This window comes from Copadichromis virginalis, linkage group LG3 (assembly GCF_057382275.1).
Source record: "Copadichromis virginalis isolate Kocher_CV1m ecotype Utaka linkage group LG3, C_Virginalis_male_GT1.1, whole genome shotgun sequence".
Lineage (NCBI taxonomy): Eukaryota > Metazoa > Chordata > Actinopteri > Cichliformes > Cichlidae > Copadichromis > Copadichromis virginalis.
Window position 1 is genome coordinate 15,215,510 of NC_140620.1, and position 23,149 is coordinate 15,238,658.

The following is a 23,149-nucleotide window of genomic DNA, read 5'->3' on the forward strand; positions in this document are numbered from 1 at the left end:
CGTATCGAGGCTTGCTTCATTTATGGGAGGAGCTGAAAATGATGACGTCCGAAGCCTCGCTGCCCGGCTGTACCACGTGACTGGTTCATGAAGTGGTTCGAACTTTGCCGCGAGATGTGACAGCGATATAAACCCCTCAGACTTCATTCAAAATGTGGGTGTTTGATGGAGAGTTGCGGTTAGTGAGAGTTTGGAGACAGTTTGGAGGTTTATGAGAGTGAGGAGAGAAAGTCAGGAGAGAATGGAGCCAGCTAAGAAGAGGAGGATGTCCTCCCCTGTGTGGGAACATTTTGATCTTATTCCTCCCAACAAGGTATGTAAATTTCTACAGAAGATGTATTTCCATGATACTGATGGTGCAATACAATTTATGTTGAGCTGTCTTGACTTTTGTACAAGGTGAAGTGTTTGCTATGTGCCAGGGAGCTGGGATATAACAACAACACCTCATCCATGCTTAGGCACTACAGAGCTTTGCATGAGAATAAGGGGGAACACTGATTGTGGAGCAAGACCAGGTGAGCCATCAAATGCAATGATAATATAGGATGCAGTAATGTTACTAAATGATATAACAATATTATACAACTGTTATAAGTTACGTGTGTGATATTTATATTTGTGCTTTATCTTTATTGTCTTTCCTCAGGAGAACAATCTCAAATAGATGAAGACCTGGTTAGCATGGTGATTGAGGACTCCCAGCCATTTAGCATTGTGGAGGACAAAGGATTCAAAAGATTTGTTAAATCATTAAATCCTAGCTATGTTCTCCCCACTAAAAAGGTCATAAAAGCAGTGAAAATTTAGTTTTTACAGAATAAAATGTGAACAGGCAGTGTGTAGCTGTCCATACCTCAACGTTACAAAAGCACAACTACTGTCCACACCCCAACCACACCTCACCTCACAGTAAATGATCATTTCCATTTCAAGCATTTCCAAATAATCATTTCCCATACTGCCAGTATAAATATACACAGTATACTGCCATCACTACAATATACATGTTTTACACACTCCTTTTGTTGTTGACATTTACAGGCTGTGTGCAAAATGCCACACTCTTCAAATTCATGCCAGCTATTATTTTTACGTCCAGTAGGTGTCCTGCTAGAGCAAATGAAGCTTCATGAAGCTTCGCGTTGGGGTGAACCAATTGGATGAAACATGAACATAAACTGGATGTCTGAGGCGAGAGAAAATACTGTGACGATAACTAGATGGCAGGGATAACTGGGTGCAGGTACTGGGCAGGGGAAACTGTGGCGGGCCAGGGCACTGAAACAGAGGGAAGAGCAGTCAGGGGAATCCCACAGAGGGCTGCGAGTGAATCTAAGGATAATACAGTCAAAGGAGCTTGCAAAGAAAAGCGTCTGGACTTCTTCTAAGGATAATACACTGAGCTGTCTTACAAGCTTGCAGGTGGGGGTTGCGTGGAGGGGGGAGGCAGGAGAGGTCCAGGTAGGTGCTGCATGCAATGCAGGGAGGCAGGCAGGAGAGAATGGCAGTTCCAAAATGGAGAGGGATTACCGGCGGCTGCAAACTGGTCTCCAGGAGAGCTTGGTAGGTGGGTTTCAGAGGCTGATGAGAAAAACAGAGGAAATAAGGTCAATACACACGATGAGTCACCAAGGAACAGACGTGAGGCCGAGAACTGACTAAAGTTGGCAGATAATCTGGCGAAGACCAGTTGAGTGCGCCGGTCATAAATACTGCTGGTACGATTGCCATCAGGTGAGGAACAACAAAGACTCCACCCAGTGGGGAGGAGCCGATGCTGTGGAAAACCACCCAGACCACGACAGTATTTTGCAGAAAGAGAGTTACAAAGTGGTACTCCATGAAAGTCCTGTAGACGAGCAGGGGGGAGAACGCAACTGCAAACCGCTGTTGCAATGTAGGAACATCTGCTTTATTGGAATGTGTGAGATGTTAACCACAATGACTCTTAAAAGCACTGTCTGAAAACTTCATGCCAACAGCACGTTTTTAAGGAAAATCAAACATATTTTCCTTAAAGATCATTTTAGAGTTTTTAATGAGCTGCAGGATCCTTGTTCAGTGTGAGTGGAGAACAGCCAAGTCGCCTCCTGTGATAAACCTCCACACGTACCACTGAAAACAGTTAAGTTAGTTTTAAATCATGGCTCAAACTACTTGTTCTGAGACCATTTCTTTATTTTTTACACCAAACTGTTTAATAAGATAAACTCTACACAGACTTCATCAAATATAAATAACGCTTTAACATTTTTAGGATTTCATAATACAAACTTCAAATCAACAAGAAAACAGCTGCAAACATGTGGATCAAAATTCATTAAAAAAACAACATGTGGACTTCAAGGACTTAATACACTAAAATGAAAGGAGGAGCAAAAAATAGAGGTTTAACAGAATTTGAATTAAGTAAAAGTAGTCACCTGTGATCTTTAAAATGGTTCTGATGTGTGCTGCTGTTTTTAACTTTCAACATTTCTTTGCTGCCACTGTGAATAAGATTGCGTTCTTTGCCTAATTGAATAAAGGTTACACTGACTCACTGCTCCATCCTCTGGTACAAACTGGTATTACATGGAAGTACAGCCCAAAACCAGTTTAGCTTGAGTTTATTTTTTCAGGACATAAAGTTTTTTCTTTAACATTCAAACGTTGTAATGAAGGGATATTTTAACAGGCTGTTCTCGTTTATATGACTTCCATAAAACAACAGGGTTAGAACACATTGTGACGAAGTAAGATATTTGTTTTGTAGTCCATCTTCAGCACAATGTAGTTTCAACAGGCGGACATCCGGTGTCACATTGTTACAGAGAGACGAGTGTAAGGCTGTTCCAATTCTCAGCACCGCTCCTCTCTTTCCCTGAGTCCTTAGCAATTCTCCTTCCCACGATGACGTTTTCTTGGAGGCCAAGGAAAAGAGTTTGGGAAAATGAGATAGGCCCTACTTTTGAAATTTTAAATAACACCCACGTGGTTACGTTGTCCAGCTGAGTCACGTGGCCGCACAGCAACAAATCACAGCAGAGCCGGAAAAGGAGGCGGAGCAAAGTGTGTGTGCAGGAGAGGAGTCGAGCAGAGAGAGCTGCTTTTTCCATGAAACGGGAGTAAAGTAGTAAACGTACAGGAACATATACCACTACCAACGTTTGGATCGATATCTGCATCGATCAGCACACCCTTGTCTTCTGGATCGTAGCTGAGATCAGCGTGAACCACGTGGGTCTCTGCTCCCTTATCTGTTTCTTAAGACTTCCAGCTTCATCAAGGAGTTTCTCTTGGTTTGTGGGCTCATCTAAGGTAAGCACCGAGCTAACTTTAATGCAGGTTCAGTTTATGTTGATTTTAGCTCTGTTGAGAATAATAGATTGTTTGGTACGTTGGAGTTAGACAGACTGTAGAGTTTGTGATTGCTTGCAACATTATAATACGGCGGGTTTTAGGGGGTAAGAATAGATACAGAAAAATAGTCTTTGAATATGAACAAAAGGATGGGGTGCAGGGCAGGACAGGACAACAACCAGCCTCCATCCCCAGGACAGAAAGCCACAGGTACAAGCGTGGGGGAGGACAATCAGCCTTTAGAATAGGACTTAATGGGACCGTCTCCAGATGCATCCAGGGCTGGACTGGGACAAAAAATCGGCCCGTGTTCGAGATTAACTGGCTTTGGTCGAACAGATGTGTGGTAGACTTGCGTGTCAGGAGCTGCTACCGACAAACCAGCAAAAAAAAAACCGCCAAAATGTGTCATCTGTGACATGTGTGAGGTTAATTCAAACACACCCAGTCAGTCTTGATGCTGTTGAACAACAAAATGTTTAAACATGTCACGAGTTGGTGATAATGTCATGCGCGACGCGATCGCGAAAACACGACACGTCCACACGTAAACGCAAAAACGCCTGGCAGGCGTTTTTAGAAATCTCAGTAATACCTTACCACAGTAATACCGACAGCCCGCTAGCACTCTCTACCAAAAATAGTGCTTTGTTGGACCAAAGCCAAATCAGTTCCACGCCACTGAAGTTGCTGCATTTTTACAAACCAATTCTGGTTCATCTCTTTCACTCAACGATCCACTTTCACCCTTCTCATTCTCCGTCACCGCTGTGCTTTTTCCAGCCATGTGCGTATGAAAACAAAGGCATTGCGCATGCGTGTTTTATCTATATTTTATCCATATATCTGTATTTCATTTTCTTATCATTGTCCAACATTATACCGGTATTAATGTGAGCGGTATGATATAGCCCAGCCCTACTTTTAAAAGTTTACTATTCGGCTGCCCCATATCAACCATCCGCTGTTTTTTTTTTTTTTGTCTTTTTTTTCCTCTAAAAAGTTTCCTCTAAAAAATTATCCACACCCACCACCACACCGCTCTGAATTTTGTAATGGGTTGAATTTGACCCATCCTTCAAACGCAGGGAAATAAAGGATGGATTTTCGGCCACATTTGGAGCAGCCTTTGAATTGGGACAGCCTTTGTCGTGTCGCTGTGACGTAATCGGCTGACGCAGCTCTTACTCCTCATTTTATGACTGGCAGACCCCCACTGTCATTCTTGTGAGATTTAGGGTGACACAAAATGCTTGGAGAACAAAAGTCAATTTTTGTCCTTTAAACAGGGGTTAAAAAAGTCATCCTAACAAAACACTAAGAATCGTAGTGGTGTTTCCACTTCCATTGCAAATTTTTTCTTTGATTCTTTGCAGTCTCTCTCCTAGTTCGTTAAAATGTCTTACATGTGTGAGTTGCTGAAGCATATGTCGCGGTTCCCCCTTTTTTGCAAACAAAAGAACGATGGGACTGAGGCAATTTTCCCCTCAGGATGGCCAGTCACCACGTGATTCATCAAAAGTCACCTGAGAAATCCTGCTCAACAAGGCAAAACTGTTATGGAAATTTTAGAAAATTAGCTGGGCAGTGTTGGGTAAGTTACTTTAAAAAAGTAATTAATTACTAATTACTTACCGTAGTAAATATTGTATTTAAAATATTTATCTAATTACTGTGTCAGAAAAGTAACTTAATTACTAAATAAGTAATTTAACTAAATACTTCTTAAAATCCCTATAAACCTTGAGTGGGCAAACAATAGAAATTAAACTCTTTAAAAAAATGTATTTATTATTTAAAGACAGAGACTCTACAGTACGCAGCGGTAGCATCTCTTCCACAATGTAGCCTGCAATCATTTTTTAAGCTCACCTTCAGATGCAAGTACATTGTAAGTAACTGTAATTAAAATACCTAAAAATGAACAGTATTTAGTTACTCTACTTTTTCAGTGGAAAAGTAATTTATTTATTTATTTTTTTTATTTATTTATTTATTTTTCCTCCTTTTTTTTATTATTATCTCTTTTATTGGGACAGCTGTTGAACATAACAGTAGTTTGCCTTTTTACATTTTCTTTGCTGTCACATTTTAACTTATAATTGAAAAATAAAAAAGACAGAAAAAGAAGAGAAAAGAAAAACAAACAAAAACAACCCCCCCCCCCCCAAAAAAAAAAAAAACAACAACAACAAACAAAAAAAAAACTAGGGTTAGGAGGCAGCAGGGCAGGTAGGTTTACGTAGAACTCAGGGTTGTAACATCATATGTAACATCAGACTGCCACCATCATACCTGTGCCAAAGAAACCATCCCCAGCCTGTTTCAATGACTACCGCCCCGTGGCACTGACACCCATTATTATGAAGTGCTTTGAACGACTAGTCATGTCACACATCAAATCCACCCTACCTCCCACCCTGGACCCACACCAGTTCGCATACAGAGCGAAACGATCCACAGAGGATGCAATCTGCTCTGCCCTCCACCCAGCCCTAACTCATCTGGACAAGAAAGACTCATATGTGAGAATGCTGTTCATAGACTTTAGCTCAGCATTCAACACCATAATACCACAACAACTCATCTGTAAACTGGACAGACTGGGCCTCAGCACCTCCCTCTGCAACTGGCTGCTGGATTTCCTCAGCCAGAGGCCTCAAGCGGTGCGTGTGGGCAACAAGGTCTCAAACAGCATCACCCTGAGCACGGGGGCTCCACAAGGCTGTGTGCTCAGTCCTCTGCTCTTCACCCTGTTGACACATGACTGCACACCAACCTACAGCTCCAACCACCTTGTGAAGTTTGCGGACGACACAACGCTGGTGGGGCTCATCATCAAGGGCGATGAGACCCACTACAGGAAAGAGGTTGAGCTCCTGACCACGTGGTGCAGAGACAACAACCTCCTGCTAAATGTCAGTAAGACCAAGGAGATTATTGTCAACTTCCAGAGAGGCCACACCTGTCACCCCCCATTGACCATCGACGGCGCCGCAGTGGAGAGGGTGAGCAGCACCAAGTTCCTGGGGGTGCACATCAGTGAGGACCTCTCTTGGACCACCAGCACAGCATCACTGGCCAAGAAAGCACAACAGCGCCTCTACTTCCTGCGCAAACTCAAGCGGGCAAGTGCTCCACCACCCATCCTGACTACATTCTACAGAGGCACTATTGAAAGTATCCTCTCCAGCTGCATCACTGTGTGGGGCGGTAGCTGCACTGACTATAACAGAAAAGCTCTACAACGCATTGTGAGAACAGCTGAGAGGATAGTTGGTGTACCACTCCCCTCCCTGCAAGACATTTACACCACTCGCCTCACCCACAAAGCCATCACAATTGTCAACGATGCAACCCACCCCGCGCACTGTCTGTTCAGCCTCCTGCCCTCTGGAAAGAGATACAGAAGTCTCCACTCCCGCACTACCAGGCTCACCAACAGCTTCATCCACCAGGCTGTGAGACTGCTGAACTCTCTTCCCTCCCGACTCCCAGCCAGCAGAATCACCAGATTGGCAGAAGTATAGGAAGACAGATTGGACTCTACTCCCCCTCACCCACGCACACTCTCCAGCAAGGAAACACTCTCTGAACCGGGAACTGAAAACATTCCTGACTTGCATTGCAATTGCACACACCTGCAGCTATATATATATTTTTGGTATTTCTTTTGGCACTGTTTATATTATTATATTACTATTTATTACTTTATTGTTAGGGCTGTTTTTTTGTTGTGCATCTGCACCTTATTGTTGTCAATGTCTACGCATGGGACAGTGTGAAACGTAATTTCAATTCCTTTGTATGGCAAGTACATTTGAAGAAATTGACAAATAAAAGTATTCTATTCTATTCTATTCTATATACAAAATCACACCTCATATGCTTAACATAGTCTGTCCATTTAGACCATATTCCGTAGAAGGTATCCCTCTGAAGTTTAAGAGAAAATGACACTTTTTCCATCGTATAGATCTCTTGTACAGAATGTATCCAGTCTTCTATCGTTGGTGGTTCAGGCTTAAGCCATCTTCTCATAAGATGCTTTTTACTTGCGGCCAGAAGGATATACAGGAGTCTTCTGTCGTTGGAATTCAGTTTATCCACTGGTGCATTGCACAAAAACATGGTCTCAAAAGTTGAAGGAAAAACAAATGAAAAAACATTTTGTAAATGATCATGGATTAGAGACCAATACTGGCGAATATCTTTACAGTCCCAAAAGATGCGGAAATGGTTAGCTCCATCTCCCCCACATCTCCAACTAGAGCTGGGCGATATGAGATTTTTTCATATAACGATATGTTTTTTTCATTTCAGGCGATAACGATATCTATCACGATATAAGCCAAATAACTATATTTGTAAGATTTAAATGTGCCGTTGCTCACAAGTAAAATGTGAAATAATCAGCAGCTTGTTTTTATTTAAATATTTATTTCCCATAATAAGTTCAACAGGGTAGATGTACTTAAGAAACATGAGACTTTTTCAGATAAATAAAGGCAAATATTGCAAACTACACAAAAGGCAGCCGCTAAAGCGTTTAAGTTTCAAAATAGAACAAACGAAACAGACTAAAATGTCAATTCCACTTAGAAACAAAATATTAATTCTAAAAATAAATCTTAGTTTGTTTTACAGAAGAACAGACAAAACTAATTAACTTTTGTCAATATCAAATAAACTGAGAACTAAAAGGAAATTCTCAATCTCTCCTTGTTGTATAGCTTAGCTTTTCAAACCGTTTTAACAGCTATGAACATGCCAAAGCAGCAGGTGGCGCTAGATTCCTAACCGTGCAGAAATGTTGGCCAATCAGAAGTCTAGAAGCCTCGGTGGGAAAAAGTAAACAAAGCTGGGGCATAGAAGCAGAACAGAGTCGTATGTGTGGATCGACAGTAACTGTGTGTATATGTAAGCATTTAAACACTGCAGAGAGTAGAATTAACAGTAACAGTATTGTAGAAATTCATTTCACCGAAACAATAACGTGGCACAGTGTGACGCATGCACCAGTTTATTGTATTTCCAGCTACTCTGTTTTTTGTCAGACTTGAAATAGCCGAAATACCTTCACACTACGGAACTTCTATGGCTCTTCCGTTCGACAATCTCTCCGGCATTGGAACCATCATCTGTTTTCTCTTCGGTCACGCTCGGTAGATTTTTCTAGTCGGCACACTCATTTCCTCCATTACGCGCTGGCTCCATTACCCGCTGGCTGTTTCCCAAACAAACACACGTGCGGCTTGGCACTTGTGCTGTACGTAACAAGTCACGCGACGTGACGCTGCGGCTGTGATTGGTTCGGCTCTGCGCTGCTTAATTTGGATTGGCTGACCTTTTTCTTTTTTTTTTTCTTTTCTTTTTTTTTTTTAAGAGGACAAGAGCGGCGAGGTCTATCGCGATAGCTTAATTTCTCTATCGAGTAAAAGTTATATCGCGATACATATCATTATCGTTCTATCGCCCTGCTCTATCTCCAACATTTATCACCAGTTCCTCGAAATCTTTGTTGAGCAGGGGTAATGAAAAATCTCATAATGCTTTTCCAGCAAAATTCACGCCAAACATTAGACCCAGTGGTAGCCCACTGTATCTTGCATGCGTGAGCCCAACACTTCTCTGTAATTGTCAAATTACCCTCCTTTTCCCACTTCGCTTTAATATACAGAGTGCTGTCGTTTTTACACCGCCGGATGCTGTTATATAATTTAGAAATTATTTTACTTTGCACTTCAGATTTGGTTAATAATAAGAATGTTTCTACAAATTGTAATTCGTTTAGGTTCACTTTTAAGTTTTGATTAAAATAATTTCTGATCTGTAGATATCTAAAAAAAATCATCTGATCCCAAGTCATGTTTACTCCTTAAAGATTCAAAGCTTTGAAATGCACCCTTATGGACAAATGAATAATAATTGGTTATACCTTTTGAAATCCAGTTTTTGAATCTATTATCATATTGATTTGGAGTAAAATCTGAATCATATGCACACCATCTTAAAACCTTAGAGGCATTTTCCAAACCACCAATTTTTATTACTTCTTTCCAAGCTGATATCATTATTTGCAGTATAGGTTTATCTGCCATATGTATTTTATTCTGCAATTTTATGTCCGATATTAAAGCTGAAACTGGTATTTCTTTTACTATTGTTCCTTCAACATCTTTCCATCCGGCGGTGTAGTTTGGACAACAGAGACAAATCAGCGGTCTTAACTGAGCTGCACAATAATATTCTCGTAGACAGGGAAGCCCATGACCTCCCTTTTCTTTCTTTAATTGAAGCGTTTTATATTTAACTCTAGCTTTTTTCCCATTCCAGATATATTTTGACAATGTTCTATCCCATACCGCAAACTGTTTTTGTGGTATGGTAATCGGTAGAGACTGAAACAAATACAGCAGTCGGGGAAGAATATTTAATCTGATTGATTCCACCCTGGAGTGTAGGTCCTGAAATGGAATAGTGTTCCATCTTTGTATATCTGATTTTATGGATTAATTTAGAGGGGCATAGTTGGCATTGAACATTTTGGTGAAATCACGATGTATTACCACCCCTAAATACCTAATGCTATCTGCATCCCATTTCCATTTATAACGATTCTTGATTTCGACTGGTGGCTCATAATTTAAAGTTAATACCTGCGTTACCTGCGGAAAAGTAATTTAATTACAGTAACGGGTTACTTAGTAAGTCATTACAACCAACACTGGAGCTGGGTTGGAAGTGTGTTTAATAAACACATTAAAATTTGAATGGGAACATCCCAGTCAACACAAGGATCATCTCTGAAGTTTGGCCACCACCCTTACATCTTATATACACCCTCACAGACACTCTCAAACAAAGAACATCCACAGGACATCACGTATCCCTATACCTTCAGTCCAGCTCATCCTTGACCTCAGAGAAAAATTACAACCACCTGTCACCTCCCTTAAAGTAGGATTTCTGGAGATCTTCCAGTCTACGATGGGTCCACTGTGAAGGTGCAATAACATGGGGCCCACTTGTGATAACATTCTATGTGAATGCATACAACTGATGAACACTAAAGTGAGGAAATAATATTACTATTACTAATGTGATATGATTAATACATAGGAAAAGAAATCTGCCACCACATCATGAAAATAACATACTTGTGGTAAATACACATAGAAATGAACAATTACAAGATTAAGTCTGCATAGCCCACAAGTTCATGCGACCCTAGGATGTCGCTGTCATCTTCCTGCTCCTGAAAAAAACATACATGCATCAACCCTTTCCTTGTCTGCTTGGAGTAGGGACAATCTTGCATATCAGTGTCAAGTCAGTTAACCATTTGTTCCCATTATCAGTCCAGTCAGTCCCTGTATGTTTATTGGTGAAAGCACAACTTCTTCTGTCGACTTAAGTTTCTACTGCCAGTAGTGATGTGTCGGTCGCAAACGAAATGAATCTCAGAGCCGGATCTTTGAAGTGAGCGTCACGAGTTGTAGGGTTTCTTTTTTTCTTTCTCTCACCCTCTCTGTCGCACTTTTTTTCCCGCTTCACTCCGCACGTGAGCCTTGTGCTTTGCGCTGGGAAGAGGGGCAGTAGTTACGCTCGCAGTAGCACATGAACAGAGCGAGACAGAAAGAGAGCCAGGGACAACAACATCACTTTAGAAAGGTATAGGAATCAACCACAACTATTTTCAGTTGCAGATGATAAAGGATTCAGAAAGTTTATTCACGCAGGCCCATATGACAGAGAATATGCATCTTCTTTTTGTTTTCATATTTTAATTTATATTTAATTGTGTTGTGGTTTGCAGCGTTTTGTTTTGTTTCACTTTAAATTTGTTTAAAAGGAAAAAGATGAAAATTTAAATAGTTAAAAGTTGAAATGTAAAAAGGTGGGTTTTGTCCATCCATCCATCCATTCGCTTCCGCTTATCCTTTTCAGGGTCGCGGGGGGCGCTGGAGCCTATCCCAGCCGTCATAGGGCGAAAGGCGGGGTACAACCTGGACAGGTGGGTTTTGTATCATATGATTAATTTATTACAGTTTATGTGGAGTGAATAAATAAAAGTATAGTTACAGTGGTCCCTAGAGACAAAGCACGTACGAACTCTAAAACACGTACAAAACATAACAGAAGTGCTCCGGGATGCTAGGCGCAGTGTAAGTACATTAGTTCAATTCAATTCAATTTTATTTATATAGCGCCAAATCACAACAAAAGTCGCCTCAAGGCACTTCATAGATACAGAGAAAAACCCAACAATCATATGACCCCCTATGAGCAAGCACTTTGGCGACAGTAGTAATTCCTTTTGTGCATAATTTTATATTGTTGTTAATAATAAATTAATTAAAGCAACAAAACAACCTCAAGAGCTGGCTGGGAGACGAAAGAGCCGGTTCTCTAAAAAGAGCAGGAAATCCCATCACTAACTGCCAGCAACATGACATCATTTCAAAGAAGAAAAAAGACAAATTCAGAATTGATTACCTTGCTGATTCCTTTTAGACAAGGGACTTGGGACTTACTATCTAATCGTGTCCCACATAGGTGACTTTCTCCAGAACCCATTGTAATGTGGAGAAGCTCACTTTACCATCGTTTTTAAAGCAACAGTTTTGTATAGCACTTTTAGTTCCAATCATGCAGGCCTGCTTGAAGGAGAGCAGATTTTCAAACCTAACTTTCAGTGCACTCCTCAAACATAAATAAAATAAAATAAAATAAAATTCTACAAAATGTAAAAATATGAAAGCCTAGTTTTAGGATTTTTCACTTCCACTTGGTAACAAAAATGCAAGTTTTATCCCATGTAACAAGGTGTATGTCATGGTAAAACCTCCCTACACATCAGGAACAAGAAACTAAGAATCTACTAGTCTCACTCATTTAATCCCTCTGCTGCATTCTGTTCACCCCTGCTATAATTCAATCATCTTTCCTAATATAATATTAGTCCAATAGTTCATATATTGCTTCTCATCCCACTAAGTGAACCGAACAACATGATAAAATCAGAAACACAGGCTTAAAATACTATCTGGTCTTCTTGAGCTTCATTACATGCGTGTATGTGTTAGTAGGATTAATACATTTTGTGCTCCTTAAAGGTTAAAATATCAATACTACAGTCTAAATATCAGGAGAGCAAATCAATATGTCCTTCTTGTTTCAGAAACATCTAAAGTCAGGTTCAGCTAAATCCTAAGCGTTTGCAAGTTCACCAAGTGAATGTAAAGGTGTTGTTAACACCGTCAACAGGTACCCCCGCGTGATGTGTGCCACTTCCAATGTGATTTTTGACACCCCCATATGGAGGACAACAAGAGCCACGCACATCGAAATAAAGAACTCTGTGCTTGAATAATGAATTGTAGAATAAATTCTTCATTTGTGAAATTTTTCAATCCCTCATTAACAAAGTGATTTTTTAAATGTTTTTTAAACTCCTAGGATGGTAATGAGGTGCAGTATAAACTTAGTTGGCTGAGTTTATACTGCTACCGATGAGTCTGAGCGGGACTCTTTTGTGGATCTATGGAAGTCCATATTTACTTATTTAATTTTTTGTTTCACACATGGTACAGCAGTAATTCATTTCTTATACACAACCTTCCTGTTAATTAAAGTAACACTGTTTCCATGCATGAACAGGAGCATTGACACCTGCCCCCTATCTGTGATGATACAAGTAGGCAACCAAAATTACACTCTGACAATATTTTACACGAAACAAGACAAAACAAACAGAACAATATAATCAACAGTGAGCAATACCACTAAATATCAAACAGAAAGGATAATTTTTTCTACAGTTAAATTCTGTTATTTTCAACTTCTTCATATTGGTTTATCGTTTTATTGCTATAGCAGATTTTAAATTGAGAAACCTTTGTACAACACATGCTATACCTATTATAAAGACACATCTCCTGGATGCACTGGTACGCATCTTCAGTGATGTATCCTAAGGTCATCAGGTGTTTCGGGTCTCACAACATCATACACCCTCGCCCAGGCGACCCAGCCGGGGGTGATCAGGCCCCGACTTGCGTACCAGTAGCTACCCACGGATCAGCCCTCTTGATCCACAGCCACCTTGTGGCTTTCTCTGCCGCTTCACTCACAGCCTGGATGGCCCTCTTCTTGGCTGCCCCAGCCACGCCCAGCCACACTTTGCAGAGTGATCGTCCTGCAAAGCCCCTACAACCCACTTCTATGGGCTCATAGAAAGTCTTCCAGCCCCTTCCCCTGCACTCCTGCACTAGTTCCTGGTACTTTCCTCGTTTCCTTTCATTGGCCTCCTCAATCCGCTCTTCCCAGGGCACTGTGAGTTCCAGCATGATCAGCTGTTTTGAGGCCTCAGAAATAATTATCATGTCTGGCCGGAGTGATGTTTTTGCAATGTTCTGAGGGAACTTTAGTTGTTTACCCAGGTCAGCCTGTAGCTGCCAATCAGAGGCTGTGTTGAGGAGGCCAGTTGTCAAATGTGGGCGCACCTGGGGGTTCTCTCCAGCCTTAATAAAAGAGATTGCCTTCCTCGGAGCATGATGATGCTTGCTGGTGCTGATTGCTGAGGCAATCTTTCCAGCAACTACTCTGAGCACCTGGTCGTGCCGCCAACGATACCGACCATCGGCCAGGGCCCTTGGGCAGCTGCTAAGGAGGTGTTCTAGGGTCCCTCTTCCAAAGCACAGGGGACAGGCAGGTGTCTCGCTCTTTCCCCACAGATGGAGGTTTGCTGGGCTTGGCAGAGTGTTGTAAACTGCCTGCACTAGGAATCGGATCCGGTGGAAGTCTGCCTGCATGATGTTTGCCCAGGTGACCTTGCGCTGCAAGGTGCTCTCCCACCTTGTCCATGCTCCCTGCCGCTTAAGGCCTACAGCTCTACTTACTCGCTCCTCCTCCACACCTGCTCGGACCTCTTCCTGGAATAGCAGGTGTCTCTCCTTTCCCTGTGCCCTGCTGACCTGGGCCTTTGGGACGTACCCCAAGCCTGCTCCCCCTGTTGCTAAGACCCCCATCAGTGTTTTCTGCCTTAGGCGTGACTCCGCCACCTCAACTGCCTTCTCAGCCTTCCACTTTCTTCCTGTCCTTACCTCAATACCTGCTGATGCCACCTTGCAGTCTTTAGAATCTCTGTACTGTAGGGCTTCTCGTGTACGAGCCACCTTGAACTCTTCTTTGAGACCACTGAAGGGTAACTGCACGCTGTTGCTTGCCCCATACAAGGCAGCGCTGGTGAGACTCCGGGGAAGTCCCAGCCACTTACGAAGAAAGCCACTGATCTTTCTTTCAAGGGATTCCACAGTAGTTATTGGAACTGTATAGACAAGCAAGGGCCACAGGATTCGGTTTATGTTTATGTTTTTCGAATCCTCCTCTTTGGGAATCCAGACTCCCTCTGCGCACCTCCACTGATCAGCAACTCTCCCTCTCCGCCATATCACCTTTAAGATCTTCCACAGGTGGCGAAGCAGCTCTGGGCAGCGCTTATAGACAAGGTAGGGTACGCCACTGGGACCTGGGGAGGATGCAGAGCGGGCTGCTTTGATGACCTCACACACCGCCTTCAAACTTGGCTCCGTCAACTTGAACTCTACTGATGGTGGGGCAGAGTTGATGAGAGCTTTGTTTGGTCCCAAGTCTTGTTCCCTCAGTGGGTCACTCATGGTCTCATGAAGGAAGTTATTCACCTCCTCTGCTGAGCACTCCAACTGCCCGCTTCGCTTAACTCCAAGCAATTGTTTGGAAAAGCGAAAGGGATCAGCAATAAAAGCTGCACGTTTCCTGGCTATCTCTCTTCCTCGCCTCCTGTGCCATTCTGCTCTACGGAGGGTAATCAGCTTCTTCCGCAAGATGTTATGCAGTTCCTCTAAAGCTTGCTTCTCCTCCGCATCAGCGTTCTTGAACTGCTTCTTAAGGCTCCTGAGCTCCTGACGCAGTTGATGAATCTTCATGGCCCTGCGGTTCATGGTGTAAGGGGTCTTGTTGTAACACTTCTCGATCAGGCCGAACCTTTCTGAGGCGTAGCTGACTATGATGGTGGTCATTGTTTTAAGCCTGCTGTCGGCATCTCTTTTGGCCACAGCTTGTATGATGTTGGAGACATCCTCATCAAACTTCTGCCACTCGCTCTGGCTGCTGGCCACTTAATCCGCTGTTTTGGAACTACACTGCTTGGATTGGAAGAGTCCAGTGCGTGGAGGGACTGGGCTCTGTGGGGTGCCTCCTGGCCGGGCTCCTCCTGCGTCTCACCAGGTTCTCACCAGGTTCAGGACCTGTGCGTTGCACCTTACTCTCCCGCGCCAAACATTTCATTCTAGCCTGATGGACCTTTAGGCCACGCTGGTTCTTACACAGCTTGCCGCAGATACATGTCTTACTCGTAGTCCTTTCCATTGCATTGGTCGTTAACCTTGAGTCCGTACGATTGGAGACCTCATCCTCCCCCCCTCTCGGGATCTCCTGGGGGTATCTTTCTTTAGGGCTTTCCGTAGCTTTTTGGGGTGCTTTCTCACGAAAACTGCAGACCGGGATGCTAGCCCACCCTGCCCCTGGAGCTGTCTTTCCGAGCTGTCATCTGTCTCTCCAGTAGTCACCAAACTTTCTTGGTTGTCACCTAGACTCTTAGATGATGAATGAGATGATCATTGAGAGAATTTCTTATGCCTATGACTGTTGGACACATTTGCCTTTGTGTGGTTCGAGCAAACCGATGCTTAAAATAAAACTTCCTTCTTCCCTCCCCATGTTCTGAACACAATACAAATACACTTTGTAACTTAAGAGGTAGTGTTTTATTTTTTGCCCTAAATATAATAATTTATGTCTGTAATTTCATTATATCTTCTAGTTTTCATAATTTTGATTTTATATACAAACTGTTACTGTCTTCTCTATACTTAACGTTATGCATAATTCAAGGCGCTCTCTTCTGTAATAAATATAATGGTTTGGTTATTAGTCACATATGTATTCCCCCATACTTCATCACAATAACTCAGATAGGGTAGAAACAATGAAAAATATAATATTCTATATCTAGCAAGCAATTAATGAAAATATGATCAATTAAAGTTGCTAACTTTTCAGTTATTCTACTAGGTTTAGTAATCAGAGGGTAAAACCCTCTTCCAAATATTAACTCAAAAAATCTGATGATGACTTATGATTGGACATTAAAAAAAATATTATAATCCCCGCAAATACAAAATGTCTTATTTCCCTTTACCTTGCTCAATAAATCTTCTACTAGAGGTGGGAATCACCATACATCTCACGATACGATATTATCACAATACTTAACGCACGGTACGATATTATTGCAATTTTTAAAAAATATTTTGCGATATTCAGATTCTGTACATAAAGGTAAACTTTATCAATATTCATTTTATCTAATATCAAAGTCTCACACTCAGTCTTTCTCTCATTTCAGTCAGTTTTATTGTTGACAAACTGAACGGTTTGTATTACAGTCTAGTCCAACTTAACTGAATGCAACCATCTGGTACAATTATAGCTATTCTGAACAATGACATTTCTGAAAACTATGCAGCCCATTCAGCAACTGAAGAATTTGAAAGTAAATTAAAACAAAATATAATTTTACATTAAATAAAAAAGTTTTAAACTTAATTAAAACAAAACATGTCTTAAATTAAAATAAGTAAACTGTCATGTTTATTGCTGCCAAAAAAAAAGTTAAACACATTTGGACAGTGAAGGAATGTAAGGATTCTTGCTCAGAAAAAGGATCAACATGCTCTGAAGTCAGAGCATGTTCCAGTCCATGCAAACTTTTTTTGTAACAAAATATCGATTTCTGCTGTCCCTGTATCGATACATTATTAGCAAACAAAATATCACGATACTACACAGTATCGACTTTTTTCCCCCACCCCTATCTTCTACTACTGTGAATGTTTCTATGAGTGTTCCAGGCCTCCTATACATACAAGTAACAATTATATTACCCTTTATTTCCATTTCTATTTCTATTTCTACTGCCACACACTCTATTAAATCATTAATAGCCACAGACATATATTCAACCTGCTTACATTTCAAATCGCTATCAACAAAAAGTGCCATACCTCCTGCCTTCTTATTAGATCTATTTATATGATATAATTCATACCCATCAATGTGAAAGTCCCAACCCCTTTCCTCATCTATCCATATTTCGGATAGTGCTATAACTTTAAACTTGCCTTTCAGATTATTCAAAAAATCATTGATCAGAACAAAGCTTTTGTAGAGGCTTCTACAGTTGAAATGAATTCATGAAAATTTATCGCCTATGTAAACATTATCCCTAAATAATGTTGACATATATACAGGGTGTAGCATTCCCTGGGTAAAGGCGGTGATATACAGGACAGTCAGTGGTTTTTCCCTTTCCAGTTCTTGTAGCCAACTGATGACTTTCTTTTTGTAGTTGTTTCTGGGGTTTTACCTTGAAGCTTTATAGGTATTGTTGTCACTGAGGAGTTTAGTCATGTTTATTTGCTCTGCTTCTTTTTGTCAGGGATAAAATACAAATATATACTTTTGTGTCCCAGCTGAGTAACAGGAGGACAAGAGTCTGGTGGTGCAGCATAGGAACAAGCCATTTGGACTCAGCTCAGCCACTACAGAGGAAACAATGACTTCAACACAAAAGGTGAGAAAAATATCACAGTTACACTGTTATTGAAACTGTGTGCACAGCTGGTTGGTTTTTAAAAAACAATTAACAGCAGCTTTATCTTTTCCATCCTGGGCTCCTCCATATATACAGAATCTACATTCACAACCAAAAACCACAGAAGTTAGAAGAAAATACAAAGATCATATTTTAACAGCACATATTGAAACAACAATATCATCACTTGAACTCAAAATAATTTATGAAGTAAAAGATTTTCTCCTCTTATATATTTCTTCAATAATGTCATTTTCATTACAACTCCCATTGTAGGACATCATTGTAATGCGATACTATCACCACAAGGTGGTGGTAACACACCAACAATGTGTTTGTTGACATGTTTGATTCCACCAATGGAAGGAGTTTTAGTTTGTTCCATGACTGCATTTCACTCACTGCCTCTGTTTGTATCTGTCACTGCAGGACCAACATGGAGCAAGAAGTCAGCGCTCTCAGGAGGCCGACAAATCTCAAAGAAGAAAGGGAGAGACAACCTACAGCTGTGATGAGTGTGGGAAGGATTTTACCCGGACTGGCAACCTAAAAACACACCAACTCTTCCACAGTGGAGTTAAAGCGTACAGCTGTGAGTTGTGTGGAAAGTCTTTTACCCTGGCTCAAACCTTAAAAACACACCAATTCATCCACAGTGGAGTTAAACCTTACAGCTGTGACTTGTGTGGAAAGTCTTTTACCCAGGCTGGAAACTTAAAAAATCACCAACTCATCCACAGTGGAGTTAAAGCACACAGCTGTGAGTTGTGTGGGAAGGATTTTGCCCGGGCTAGAGGCTTAAAAATACACCAACTTATCCACAGTGGATTTAAAGCACACAGCTGTGAGTTGTGTGGTAAGGCTTTTGCTCAAAATGGCGACTTACAGAGGCATCTAGTTACCCACTCTGGAATTAAGGCGTACAGCTGCGACTTTTGTGGTAAAAGTTTCAGCGACAAACGGTACCGAAATATTCACGTACGGATTCACACTGGAAATGATGTTTCCTGCTGTGATCAGTGTGGGAAACTGTTTACAACAGACACACAGTTAAAAATACACATGTTTAGCCACACTGAGGAGAGACTTTACAAATGTGACCTGTGTGAGAAGACTTTTAAATATCCACATCACCTGAGAAACCACCGACACATCCACACCAGAAAATAACTCTACAAATGCAGTTACTGTCAGGATGTATTGATTTTTTTATCTTGTAATTTTAACCTGATCAAGTCTGATCAGTAAACTTATGGAGTTATACTGAATAAACTTTTTGGAAAAATGAAGTGTCATTTTTGCCCAGTAAGCTGAGTGTTATAATGTAAACAGTAAAATGTAATTGGACGTTGGCAGAGATGCTTTTTATTTTAGGCGACGTTCAGGATAAAAATAAAAAAGCAGAGCGACGCACATGGATCCACTTCCCAGCCCTGTCGTCACTGTGGTGGTGGGAAAGTTTCTCTGTGTCCTTTGTGGAAAAACTTCCAATCATCAATGGGACCTAAAACCACATCAACGTAGACACACTGGAGACAAAATGAACTACTTCCAATAATGTGGGAGAGGCTTCCACACACCAAGTACATTAAAAATACATGAACTCTTCCACAGTGGGGTGAAAAAGCACATCTGTGACCAGTGTGGGTCATCCTTCACCACTGGACATGAGCTTAATGAAAAAGCATAAGTGAATCCACACAGGAGAGACATCATACAAGTGCAGACACTGTGACAAAAGCTTCTCACAATCAGGTCATCGTAACAAACATGAACGTACACACATGGAAGTGAACTTCAGCTGTGACCAGCGTGACAAGAGCTTCAGGAATGTCAGTTCATACTCCGAACACAAACGATCCCATACTGTAAATAAACCTGTTTCAGGCTCAGACTTAAAAACCTTGAGATCAGGCTCCACAGAGTTCAGATGGAATCTCCTGTGTCAGCTGATGTCACACTTGGATCTGATGAGGTAGCTCTGATTTCTGGACCTGCAGTGAATAATTCTGAATGTTACATTTAGGAAGCTGTAGATGCCCTACCTGCATGTATAGATATGTATATCAAGTTTATGTTTTTTCCTTTGAGGGATTTTAATTCTCTAAAATGTTTTCCTTATTATATTTTGATCTTTGTTCCCTTAGGACACAGTAGTGTTTAGTAATTGTACTTGTTACTGTATTATTAAAGTTATAGGTATGTTTTTTTTTTTTACAAAACTGATATTGTATCAAAATTGCAGATATGGATATATATTTCAATTTCTTTCATTTGAACTTTGTTTACAAAATTAACTTTTTTTATGTATTCATTTAATGTGTTAAATCATTGTGTTAATCAGTTAAATTTCAATCCTTCATTCATATTTAATCTTTTGCTGTGGTAAAATCTTCTCTTAGAAAATTTTCTCCCAAAACTGCAAATAATTTCACAGCAGTTGTTCTTAAAACTTCCAAAATGAACTAAATCTGTCCACCAGCTTTGAAACAACACCTGCTGTGACTTTATGTCCAGAAAGAATAAACTCAAGCTAAACTGGTTTTGGGCTGTACTTCCACGTAATACCAGTTTGTACCAGAAGATGAAGCAGTGAGTCAGTGTAACCTTTATTTAATTGGCAAATTGGCAAAGACCACTGATAGGTTTGTAGCTTGAACCGCTGGAACGTTGAGGACAATATAATTACATTCTTTCAATCTACAACTGATTATACACCTCTAAGCATATATGGTTAAATATTTCTAAGCATAAATGGCAATGAACAATACAAAACCTAACATCCACATTCATATTCACAGTGGCAGCAAAGAAATGGTGAAAGTTCAAAAATTCCAATTCTTTTAAACCTCTATTTTTGGCTCCTCCTTTCACTTTAGTGTGTTTACTGTGTTCTTGAAGTCCACATGTTGTTTCTAATGAATTCATTTAGATCCACATGTTCTGCAGCTGTTTTCTTGTTGAAGTTTGTATTATGAAATCGTGATTTGATTTGATCCTATATTTGATGAACTGTGAAAAATAAAGAAATGGTCTCACAACAAGTAGTTCGAGCCCTGATTTCAGATTCAAAGTAATTTAACTGTTTTCAGTGGTACATGTGGAGGTTTATCACTGGAGGAACCTTGGCTGTTCTCCACTAACATTGAACAGGGTTCCTGCAGCTCATTAAAAACTCTGAAATGATCTTCAAGGACAAAGATATTTGATTTTTCTTAAAAATAAGATGTGGGCATGAGTTTTCAAAGAGTGTGTTTAAGATTCATTGTAATGAACATCTCACACAAAGCAGATGTTCCTGCATTGCAACAGCGGTTTGCAGATGTGTTCTCCCCCCTGCCCGTCTGCATGACTCTCATGCAGCACCACTTTGAAACGCAGCCTGGCGTGAAAGTCTGTTCATGACCTAACATGTTGCCTGAGCACAAGAGACCAATTGTACAAAAGGAATTGGCTGAAATGGTGAAAATGCTATTATCATAGGATGAAATGAGGATTTGTTCCTCAGTGTTTGGTCTCCTGTGCTTACCTTTTCTCCAGGTGATTTGTCGCAGCTGTTGAGAGGGGCCGGTTGTCTTTAAGGTGCTTCCAGGTAATTAAGAAGTGAGCGCACGGTTTTATACGGTTCTGTGATGATCATCACAAAGTCAAAAAGGTCTCATGGTTTGATGCCTATCCCATGCCCCAGGTTGACCTGGACTGGTTAAGCACTGCTTATCTTTTTATCATGCTGGATTTAACCAACGCCTACAGGCAGATTCCCTTGTCTGCAGAGTCCAAAGACAAAAAAGACCTTCTCCACTCTGTATGGTTCATACCATTCGTCACTCTTCTGTTTGGCTTGTTTTTTTTTCCCCAACTTTGTTTTATTAATTTCAACAATGACATACAAAGTTAGCAACAGCTAAGTCAATCTTGATTTCAGAACAGTGGTATGTCCATTATACCATCCAACCTCCCAACCCAAATTCTCCCCCTACCAGATCCACAATAGACAAAACACCGCAGAGAACCAGTCTCTGCCCCCCCCCCCCCCCACACACACACACACACACACACACACACACAAAAATAAATAAAAAAAAAATAAAACACAACACCTCAGGACCCATACACATAATAAGCATAACCCCCAAAAAACAACAACAACCACAGCTCCCCCCCCCGTAGCCAACCAAACAAACAAAAACAAACAAAACAAAAACAGAGAAAACAATAGCAGAGAAAGGACCAAACAGAACAAAAGGAAAAACAAATAGATAAGGTATAAATAAGATTTAAAAAAAATAAACATTATAATGTAGCTTCGCTCAGTTCACTTCAGACTCAGGAAGTAAAGTAATGGTGTCGACCAGCAAGAGAAATGATTTCCAGATTTTGTTAAATTCCCTAATAGAGCCTTTTAGAGAGAATCTAAGTTTTTCCAGCTTTAAGTTAAAGAGTACATCTCTCACCCAATGATCATGAGTTGGGGGGTGGGGAAGCTTCAACTTCAACAGAATAAGCCTCCGGGCCAGTAAAGTGGTAAAGGCTAGGGCCTGTTTGAGGGGACCAGATAAGTTCAAGTCGGGAGGAATGCCAAAAATTGCAGAGAGTGGGTTAGGAAGGACAGTCTGGCCATATGCTTGGCTAAGTGTGTCGAATATATTCCTCCAAAATTTACTCAGTTTCGAACAAGACCAAAACATGTGGACATGGTTGGCAGGCGATAGTCCACATCTGCTACAGGCATCACTGATGGTTGGATAGATTTTAGATAATTTTGCGTTTGTATAGTATACTTTATAGACCACCTTGCACTGAATCAAAGCATGACGAGCACAAATTGAAGACGAGTGAATCAATTTCAAAGCACAATCCCACTGCTGTTCTGGCAGGGTTGTCTGAAGCTCTTCCTCCCATCTCAGCTTAATATGAGAAATGGATTTGGGGACCAAAGCACCTAGTATTTTATACAAGGCTGATATCAGTCTGTTTTGATGAGGGTTCGTCTGCAGGATGATATCCAGATTTGTTTCTGGAGGCCGATTGGGAAAGTGAGGGAACTGCGTTTTTACAAAATTTCTAGCCTGAAGATAGCGAAAAAAGTTGGAATTAGGCAGGTCG

General features: G+C 40.9%; 2 long non-coding RNA genes across 2 annotated transcripts in view; one reads left to right on the top strand and one right to left on the bottom strand.

Annotated features, from left to right (window-relative positions):
• Positions 1-23,149, bottom strand: part of LOC146713001 (uncharacterized) — a 209,296-nt gene that overhangs the window by 49,407 nt on the left and 136,740 nt on the right. The gene's annotated exons all lie outside the window — the stretch shown is intronic.
• On the top strand, positions 3,067-20,698 carry LOC146713004 (uncharacterized). The gene is made up of 4 exons (XR_014917553.1): positions 3,067-3,303; positions 11,296-11,362; positions 17,922-18,022; positions 18,473-20,698. It is a non-coding gene; the product is annotated as an uncharacterized LOC146713004 (long non-coding RNA).